The sequence below is a fragment of the Diachasma alloeum genome, unplaced genomic scaffold (genome assembly GCF_001412515.2).
Source record: "Diachasma alloeum isolate Michigan unplaced genomic scaffold, Dall2.0 Dall_scaffold_00406, whole genome shotgun sequence".
In the NCBI taxonomy this organism is placed as follows: domain Eukaryota; kingdom Metazoa; phylum Arthropoda; class Insecta; order Hymenoptera; family Braconidae; genus Diachasma; species Diachasma alloeum.
The window spans coordinates 546,720-556,766 of NW_021680545.1; the positions used below are offsets into that span (position 1 = coordinate 546,720).

The 10,047-nt window shown below is 38.9% G+C and overlaps 1 protein-coding gene across 2 annotated transcripts in view; it reads right to left on the bottom strand.

Annotated features, from left to right (window-relative positions):
* The window catches only part of LOC107042055, a 366,486-nt gene extending 357,524 nt beyond the window's left edge, over positions 1-8,962 (bottom strand). Inside the window, exon 1 of one of the 2 annotated variants that reach the window (XM_015262927.1) lies at positions 8,535-8,962. The gene's annotated coding sequence lies outside the window, so the exon portion shown is untranslated. Of the gene's footprint in view, positions 1-8,469 lie in introns of both variants that reach the window. The other variant, XM_015262926.1, reaches the window with a different exon arrangement.
* Positions 8,963-10,047: the final 1,085 nt, after the last annotated feature.

Genomic DNA, 10,047 nt, shown 5'->3' on the forward strand with positions numbered 1-10,047 from the left:
AGGGTGTGTTAAACATATTTTGTCATGTTCCTCAATTATTTATAAAAATTAAAGGTAAAAAACTTGACCCCTGTCCGCGGTCCCTTTGGATCGTCGGCAGTACAGTCCGCTCCAAAAGTTGTGGATATCGTTCGCCAGAATCATTCGCCAGTTTCAGGCTCATCTGTTCCTGATTAAAGAAAATATTCAAATTCCATATTTCCAATTTTATTGACTTATTCGTTTATCTGTTTGCTGAAAATATGTTCTGTTTGATTGATTTGGAGACTGACTTGTTTATTTATTCACATATTTTTTCATTAATTTTCAATTAGCATCTTGTTTCTTCCTGAATGATAAAAATCTAAAGATAATGGAGTAAAACGGACCAAATCTACATATCAATCAAACGAAAACAGCAAAGCAAAATCTTTCACATAATTTTCAAAGGTTTTTTCAAACTCCAAATTAAAATCTGATTTATTCAAATTATGGTATTCAGTCGGGAGATATGGGCAATTGAAGAGAGTCCGTTTCACCACTTCTTCACTCCATATTTTTCCCTGATGCTCCAATTAGTTTATAATATTAGGTTAGAGTTCTCTCGCCTTCCATTCTCAGTTTCTGCTCTCGATTCAAAGTATTGTAGACCTTTCAAATGGAGATTTTCTCGCCTTTGATTCAAAAGCCCGTTTTATCGGAAATTCCTTGAAAATAAAGGCGCGCGACATTGAACGCATTTATGGGCGCAATGCCTTGAAATGAGCGCCGCGCTCTTGAACGAGCGTCGGATTTTTCTCAGTGCAGTAAAATTTGCCACACAGGTAGGGTATTTTTTTTTTTTAATCATCTCAAGGTTATGGGAACGAATAAAATTGAAATTTTACCAAATACGTTTGGGAAAAAATCATTCTCGTTATAGAAGAATTATACGTAAATTTTACACTTTCGGCACAAATTATCTTCACGTTTAATAAATTTTCTTGGGCCAACAGAGAAAAATTCACTATTCTTCTCGCACTCTTTCTTTGATATAGGGTGAAAAAGTACTGAAAATCTAGTACGCTCCACGTTTGCTTGACTTGTTCGATAATTTTTGTCTAACGTTTTTCTCCGTGTAACACTTTCTATTGTTAGAATAATCTAAAAACAGTTAAATGATTGTTTACAGTAATCGCAAATGTCCCATTAATCCTGCCACGAGTTCATTACGGAATCTCTTTAAGGTATATCCCAAGACAATACCATCCAAAAGTTAGTCTCTATGGATTTCCGAAAGAAATTCTAAATGACTTAATTTATTAAATTCTCATAAGTTATCAACTTTTTCTATCCTGCAGAAATGATGTGTTAATTGATTTTTGAATCAAATACAAAATGATTTCCCGAAATTTTCATTTTTTAGAGTTGAATATCGCAGAAACTCCGTACTATAAAATTTAACAAAAAATTTACCGTATTCGGAATTTATCAATCTATCACGGATTCATATGTTAAGAAGATCGTAAGATGGAAAAATCGAGTTCGAGGGAATCCATAACCCTCCGGAGTCTAAATATGTGTGGCCTATGCCTCGCGTGTCAGAAACGCAGATTTAATTATTTATCATCTTCTAAACTGTGTAATACAGCTAGTTGAATTTTTGTTCAATAGCTGAGGAATATTGTACACATTATGTATAAAACAATCGTAAAAAAACCTGTTGTCTAGAGATATACCGTGGTGGCACCAGTTTTCGAATGTTTAAGGAGCACCCATCCATTAATATCGGATTATCCGTGTTTGTTCTTGTAAAAATGTGAAATATTAAATTTAGAAGTCAATTCTGATGCTCTTCCAACAGAAAGACACCTGATTTTGATTGAAAAAGTTATAAATTAGATGAATATTCGGGTAAATAAAACAGTGCTCGAACCCAGATTTGAGATGTCCAAAATCAACCGACCCCAGTTGTCGAATAACATGGTCGCAGTTTTCGAATAAAGAAAATTGAAGGCGAAGAAAATTTAGGAAATGATTTATGAAAAACATATCCAGAGCCATTTTGTTGTTATTTCAATAGTAAAAACCTGATTAAAGACCAGTGAATGAGCTCTGTCCACCTGTTCCCTCTTCACTTCTCTCTTCTTCGCCACAACGTTGGGATTATATTTCGCCGGCTCGTCCTCCAGATCAAAGAGTAGTAACGATCTTACCATGTGGTCCATCACAGAAAAGTCCCTAAAAATACCCTAAAAAAAAAATCTAGTTCCCCTGTGTATCCGTGCGCCCCGACACCAACCGACGCCATTACGTTTTTCTGTGCGGTCCAATAAAGTTGTATGTCCCACACATTATTCAATTTATCCAGTTTATTGATAATTTTATTCGGTTTCATTCAAGTACTTCCTTTTTCTAATTCACCTACGATGAGTTCGAGGCGTAGGAAGAGTCATTCTCGTACAAATTTTGACGAGGAGATCCTCGCAAAGCTGAAACGGTTGGAAAGGGAGGTTAAGTTGTCTCGTGGAAAATGCACACGCAGAGAGACTTAGAGGCCAGGCACGGACAAGTTGTGTTGCTCTGTCAAACATGGTTCGACGGACAAATCTTGTTCCAAGCATCGAGATCGAGAATCATCTCGCCACAATTCTTTCTCCAAGCGTCAGAGGTCCAAGAGGTCAAGCTACAAATCCCAGTCAAGTTACTCGTCATCATCAGAATGAGATTCATCTCGAAAGCCTAAGAGAAGGCGTCAGCCTAGCAGAGAATCAAGTTCCGAGCCTTACAACTCAAGGTCATCTAGCTCTCTGAGATCGAGCTCACCGTTAGTTAAAGTTCATCGAGAGGACGGCAACGAGGCTGAGGACAAGGATAAGGTAAAAGAAAATTTACCCCCCGAGGTTCTTGAGTGTTTGGGGGAGATTTCCTCTAAGGAAGGTGAAAAAGTTCCTCCCCTTAATAAAGCCATAGCAGACAGATGGAATCAGATTTTGTCTGAGGGTATGGTTAATGAGGCTAGGTCTGAACTAATCAAGAAATATCCTATACCAGAGAATTGTCTTGGTATGAGGGCCCCTACATTGAACGGAGAGGTTAAGTCAGCTCTGAAATTTCCGTTGATTCGTAAAGATTTTGCTCAATCGATATCTCAGAACCAAATCGGTGCGGCCTTGGTAGCAGTCGGTAAGGGTGTTTCGTATCTTATTAATCTGAAGGAGACCGATAAAGAAAAAAGAGAATGGACTGAGGAGTACATAATGCTGGTTACTAACTTTAGTGACGCATGAAAAATTCTTGCGGACTTGCATTACTACATGTCCTTGTCTCGTCGCTCGAGTATCACGAGTCTACTGGGCCCTATTGTTTATTGTGGACTCTTATTTGTTTGGTTCTGATTTTCCTGAGAGATTGAAGTCAGCCCAAGCAGTAGAAAAATCGTCGAAGTCGATTGCCAAGCCTCCAAAATCCAGATCGTATCTACCACTCAGGCAGAAGCAGAATCAGGAACTGAATCGTCAGCCAGCAAGAACCCCATCGTCTCGTGATTTAAACTACTATCCCCCCTCGGGGAGGAACTCGTCAAGGAACAACACGAGATTCAAGAGCTCGCACCGAGGGGGGCACAGGTCGAGGACCAGCCAATGCCAGCAATGCAGGTAGCTGTAAATATTCCATCTGGGAGACTCCGTTATTTGCTGAATTAATGGAAAACCATCACTTCTGATCAGAATATCCTCTCATCTGTTTCTGGATATCGAATCCCTTTCACTAATAGACCTTCACAGAGGTTTCCCCCAGGTGAACCAGTATTTTCATCAGAGAACGATGTCATTTTATCGAAGTTGATTGAAGGACTAATCTCAAGGGGAGCCATATCAAAATGTTATCCTGTCAAAGGACAATTTATTTCGTCATATTTTTTAATTGACAAAAATAGTGGAGAAAAGAGATTTATCTTAAACCTTGAAAAGTTGAACAGATTCATAAGACGCCACCATTTTAAAATGGAGAATCTGAAGAACGTCATCAATCTTCTTAGGAAAGGAAATTTTCTAGCGACCTTGGGCCTTAAGGATGCAGACTTCCTGGTTCCTATTCATCAAAAATTCAGAAAATGTCTTCGCTTCTCCCACAAAGGTCAATTATTTCAGTTCAATTATCTCCTCTGTGGTCTCAACACAGCCCCACAAGCCTTCACCAAACTGCTTAAGCCGGTTGCTCATATTTTGAGATCTTCTGGTATTCTTTCAGTGTTTTATTTAGACGATATCTTGCTGATGGGCCAGTCAGAGCATCAATACCTTGAGAATATTCAAAATGCTCGTAATCTCTTGCAATCGTTGGGCTTCATCCTCAATGTTAACAATTGCCAGCTGTCTCCGAGGACTGAGGTGAAACTTTTGGGCTTCATCATCGACTCTAAGAATATGGTGATTAGGCTTCCTGATCAGAAGCGAGAGATCATCGTCAAGCTCGTAGAAAAATTTAAGGAAACAATCTCCTATAGAATTCGGTAACTGGCTAAGTTCATTGGTACGTTAGTTTCTGCATACCAAGCCGTCGAATGTGGCCCAGTCTACTTAAAAATCTTGCAGAGGGAAAAATTTAAGGCGCTTCGTAGGTGTGATAATGATTATCTAAGAGGATGCTATTAACAGATAAAATTCACCCAGATCTACTTTTGTGGTATGACAACATTCTATCGACTAGGAGAATCATTACAAACTCTCTTTTTTCGTTGGAGATTTTTAGTGACACATCACTCACAGAATGGGGGGCATTTTGTGCAGGCAAAAGCACGGGTGGCTGGTGGTTTGATTCGGAAAAGAGCCTCCACATAAATATTTTGGAATTGAAGGCTGCTCTTCTGGCTTCAAAATGCTTCGCTTCTTCTCAATCATCCTGCCAACTCCTTCTTCGTATTGATAATACGACTACCATCGCTTGTTTCAACAAGATGGGCAGTGTTCAATTTACTAAGCTCAATAGAGAAGCAAAACGTTCGTGCAATGGTGTGAAGACAGGAGATTGTGGGTGTTAGCATCATATATTCAATCCAAAAAAAAACAGAGGCAGACGCAGAACCGAAGAAATATTAGCTGGTTTAGGATTTACATTTATGCATTCCCTCCTTTCAGCCTCATTCCTAGAGTACTTCAAAAAATTTTGGTACGATGAAGCTGAGGGAGTTATTGTTGTTCCGTATTGGTCGACGAAGTGTTGGTTTCTTTTGATCCAAAGGATGCAGACTCATCCCCCAATCATGTTTACCACTAACAAGACATTATTATTATCTCCTTCTAGAGAGAGTCCACTACAGAGATCGCTTACCCTGGCCGCGACGAGATTATCAGGCAGGCGTACACCAGCAGAGGAACTCCAGAATTAGCTATTCCAGTAATATCAACCTCCATTACTGAAGGAGCCCTGAAACAATACGACTCAGCCTGGAGGTCTTGGTGGTCTTTTTGCTAAAAGAATGGTTTCGAGTTTTTCAACTTTGATGTCACTCAGATTCTCCAATCCCTTGGTGAGAAAAATGAAACTCTTAAGTCATCATCATCCTTGAATACATACAGATCAGCTGTAGCCTTTCTAGCAGACCCTTGATTCAACGGTTCTTCTAAGGGCTAAGTGCATTAAAGCCATGGAATCTCAAATCAGTGCTGACTGCTCTTGATAAATGGCCGTCGCACGACCAACTATCGCTAGAGAGTTTGACTAAAAAATTGAGTACACTTCTGGCCCTGACAACAGCTCAACGCATTCAGACCTTGTCCAAAATTGATATTGACAACATCTCGACTCAGGATGATATCACGTACATCTCAATTCCTGATCGCATAAAAACAACGAAGAAGAAGAAGTCAAATCCATTGATAACATTGGCCATCTTTCAAGCACAACCAAACCTCTGTGCAGTCTCTGCATTAAGGGCTTATATTTTTAAAAAACAGAGAATTTACGCTCATCTTCCAAGTTATTCATCACTGTAAAAAAAACACATCATCCAGCTAAAACACAGACGATCAGTAATTGGGTCAAGAAGACCTTAAATGAGTGTGACATTGATACAACGATTTTCAAGTCTCACAGTACCCGACACGCAGCGACTTTGTTGGCAGCTCTCAAAAGTATCAATATAGAGACCATAAGGAAAGCAGCGGGCTGGACAGCTAAGTCAACTGTCTTCGCTTCTTTCTACAATCGTCCCATCATAGAGTCTCAGAGTTTTGCTAGAGCCATAATTGAATCAGCTAGATAATCCCATCTAAACAAATAGTGAGGAGTTTGTTTTTTCTTCGTTCTCGCTTCAGACTCTGTACTTGTTTATTATCATTTATAATGGTATTATTACTTTAAAACCAAAGCATACATGATAGCCTTAATATGAAGAGTGTGTGTTATTACTTAAATAATTATTAATTAGTTTATTAAATGTTCTATTGAGTTTATACTAAATCGCTTGTATGCTCTGAATATCTACTCTTTGATCTGGAGGACGAGACGACAAAATATAATTAAATAATTGAACAAACTTACCTAAGTGAAGTTCAATCACAATTATGTGAGCCGTCTGGTCCGAACAGATCAACCCCCCCCCCCTTAATATTCCTTCCCTGACGTGATTTGATCAGTTTTTTAGTAATAACGGCGTCGGTTGGCGTCGGGGCGCACGGATACACAGGGGAACTAGATTTCTTTTAGGGTATTTTTAGGAACTTCTCTGTGATGGACCACATGGTAAGATCGTCACTACTCTTTGATCTGTTCGGACAAGATGGCTCACATAATTGTGATTGAACTTCACTCAGGTAAGTTCGACCAATCATTCAATTCTTCTTCTTAGCTTAAGTCAATTCCTTTTCTCGGAGTTTCTCCTTCAAATCTTTCTCATTTTTGATTATATGAGCTCATTTCTGTAGCGAAGTGATAAACTGGGATAAGTGCTAAAATAGAATTTTTTCAGAAGAGTTAAAAAATTTGGCCACGTTTGAGAGAGTTTTCCATTCACGCAATAGAAATTTTTTTAAAAATGCACCACTCCACAAAACAATTTACCACTCCACTACAGATTTAGCAACTCCCTGTTATTGAATTTTCAACTCACATTTGTTCTGAACCGGTAAAAAATCGATTATAGGGTTAGAAAGAATAGATTTCTCAAGCTTTCCCACCTCGCATTCTGTGAACCCAAATCTCGATTTTTGTTTTTTTTTTTCGTTTTGTTTCAATCTGCAACGATACAAAAATTATCCATCAATACATGCGTACATTTTGTTTCCAGATCCTTATGAAGTGTGACTGAATCCTACCATCTGTACACTATACAAGGCTCGATAAACAGATCAGTCGATCGAGCACCCCGCATAAATATAATTTTAGGAATTTATTGCACTCTGTATAATGTAAATGAATATTGTAATTCGTGCAGAAATAAATGTACTTCGAGAGGAAAACAATGAAAATAGACTTCGACGCGTTTAAATATTTATTCGTTCGAAATTATGCTGCTGCGGTGCTCCAAATTCGGCTATTTGGATCCCATTGAAAAACTAGTGCCACCACGGTACCTTAAGAAAAAAAAATGATGCTTCAAGCCTGCCGTTAATATCATATCCCAGAAATTCCGGAATATGTGAGTGACGCAATGTCATAACCATTATTCTTGCACCGCATAAGAAGGAAAGACCATTAGTCGAGGTATTAGAGGTAAACAGAAGATATGTATATCATGCGCATTTGGAATGCATAGCCTCCTTTGCCGTAGCACCGAGGTGTATTAAACCATGGGAGATAAATTGAAAATCGATGGAACACTGGCGTTCTTCGAGGCTCATTTTATTACTTCTACTTAGGACATTAATTTGCACCAAAGTTATACCAGAATAATAACGGATATCAGTCAACTTTTTCAAGAGATAATGGTCTCCAACCGTGGCCCAATGAAATGAACGCTCCCAACGTTCCAAAAATTTGTAGCTAATTCTTTTTTCATTGTGCAGTTGTGACAACCTCCTGGCACTGAACCACATTTTTCCACATCCTATTCTATTTTTTTCTGTTTTTTCGAAACAATCCTTTTGTTTAAAACACAAGTACTCGTTTAGCCGAACTGTTGTTGGACAAACGCGCGGTGAAAAATGAATGCATCCTTTCACGAGCGAAATGAGTTATCGGAGCAAAAAAATGGTTAAAAAATCTGGTAAAATCTCTTTTTTAAATATGCTCTGAATATGCATGTTCACGTACCAGGCCTTCGAAATAGGGATTTTCACGCTCTCGTAAAGACCCTCCCGTCAAACGCTTTCCATTTTACAAAGATTGACAGGTCAAACTCGTTAACAAGGGAGATCAAGCTTTAAACTTAAAATCGGTTCCCAGTGAAATCAATATTTTCACTTCACCCTTGTTTTTATTCTTGGAATGACAAATGGGAACACTACACTCTAACTGATGATTTAAAACAGTTGTTCAATTGTCATTTGAATCATCTTATCAACTGACCCTATATTCATACTCTCAGGCACTTGGCTTAAAGCCGAGATTTTCCTCCGGTATATTTTTATCACCTCTGTACATCGGGTCCACGATCGTTCCTCCCTCCGGCAAATTTGTCGTTCAACTGTGCGACTATCCTCTCGAGAATGGGACGAGCATTTGAATTACACTTGGTAATGGTCACATAGAACTGAACTTTTTCGGTGTAAATGCAGTGATCATTTCAAAAAATCATTAAACCAATGTGTCATATTTATTCTAAAAAAATCTAAATTTAAAAACAAAGTTAAAACACCCCGAAAAGCAAATTTAATAGTTGGAATTTCCTGTTGATGACGAGGATATCCACTCAACCCGAAAAATCACGGCGGTTTATTTTTATCGAAACATTGGAATGCCTCAAGCACGTGTGTGATCGTAACATACTCCGAGATTCGCGTTTACGAGTTGCCGCATCAGGAGGGAGTTGCGAAATATAAATGGTGAACGTCGCGCACACGCGGAGTCCAACCGCCGACTGAGGCACGCACCGATCCGAGTAGATTGAGCGCACTGGTAGTCAGACCGCGCCGCAGATGCCACAGGCGCTTCCCTCAGTCAACTGAACCATCTCACCTACGGAATACCCTTGGAACTCTTCTACACATTACCCAGATGTTACAAGTTTAATCGAGTATCTTCGGTGACAAGAATTTTCATTAAAAATGAAAGCATGCACTTGTCACATTAATGTCCGGGTGGTATAGCAGTGGTACAGGGCGGAGGGGTGGGTTTATCACTTACATATTTCAAGATTCCTTCTGATCCTGCAAAGGACAGTCTTTGTAGCTGATGGTTGCCTCATATATCGTGGGACATTTTCCCATTTTGAAGAAAATGGAATTACTGGTAAAGTTTGTGACTTTGAAATATTGCGGCTTGTATTGATGTAGAAGAGTAAATGTTCAGGGGGATTTATTGACATTCAGGTAATAGAAAAGTGCTGGTGCCGGCAGGTATTGCTTCTTTCTTAGTAGCTTCTGATATTTAATATAGTGTGGAATCATGATGTCGTAAAGTTGATTGCTTGGCTCTGACCGTTTCGCCATTGAACGGGGTATGATGAGTTGTAATGCTGCTTTGATGGCGATAAATTCTTATTGGATGGGTTTATGAAGGGCCTTGATCAAATTTTATCGTGGCTCTTGCGTCACTTCCGGAAACTGATGGGTGCGATTGGATTCTGCGAAGAGAACAACTGGTGATAAGTTACCGACAGTTATTAGTATAAAGGATTTGTCTATTCACAGTTTTACCAGGGGTAATCGACTTTATCGATTGTTGGTATGTTACCAGGGGCCCGAATTTGATCGTATCTGACGGGTGAGAAGTGAAAAGCGAGAGTGTTTAGTGAGACGAAGACGCAACGCAACGTCTTTTCGTGAAAATATGAGAAGCAGTAGATAATTTGTCTGCTAGATGACGTAACATGCTCAATAATATTATTGTTTTTCTGTCAAAATTAAGTAATACCAAGGTTATAATTTGCATTAATGATTGCAAAATATATAACCATTTTATTATTAATTATTGTGATTCATCGAT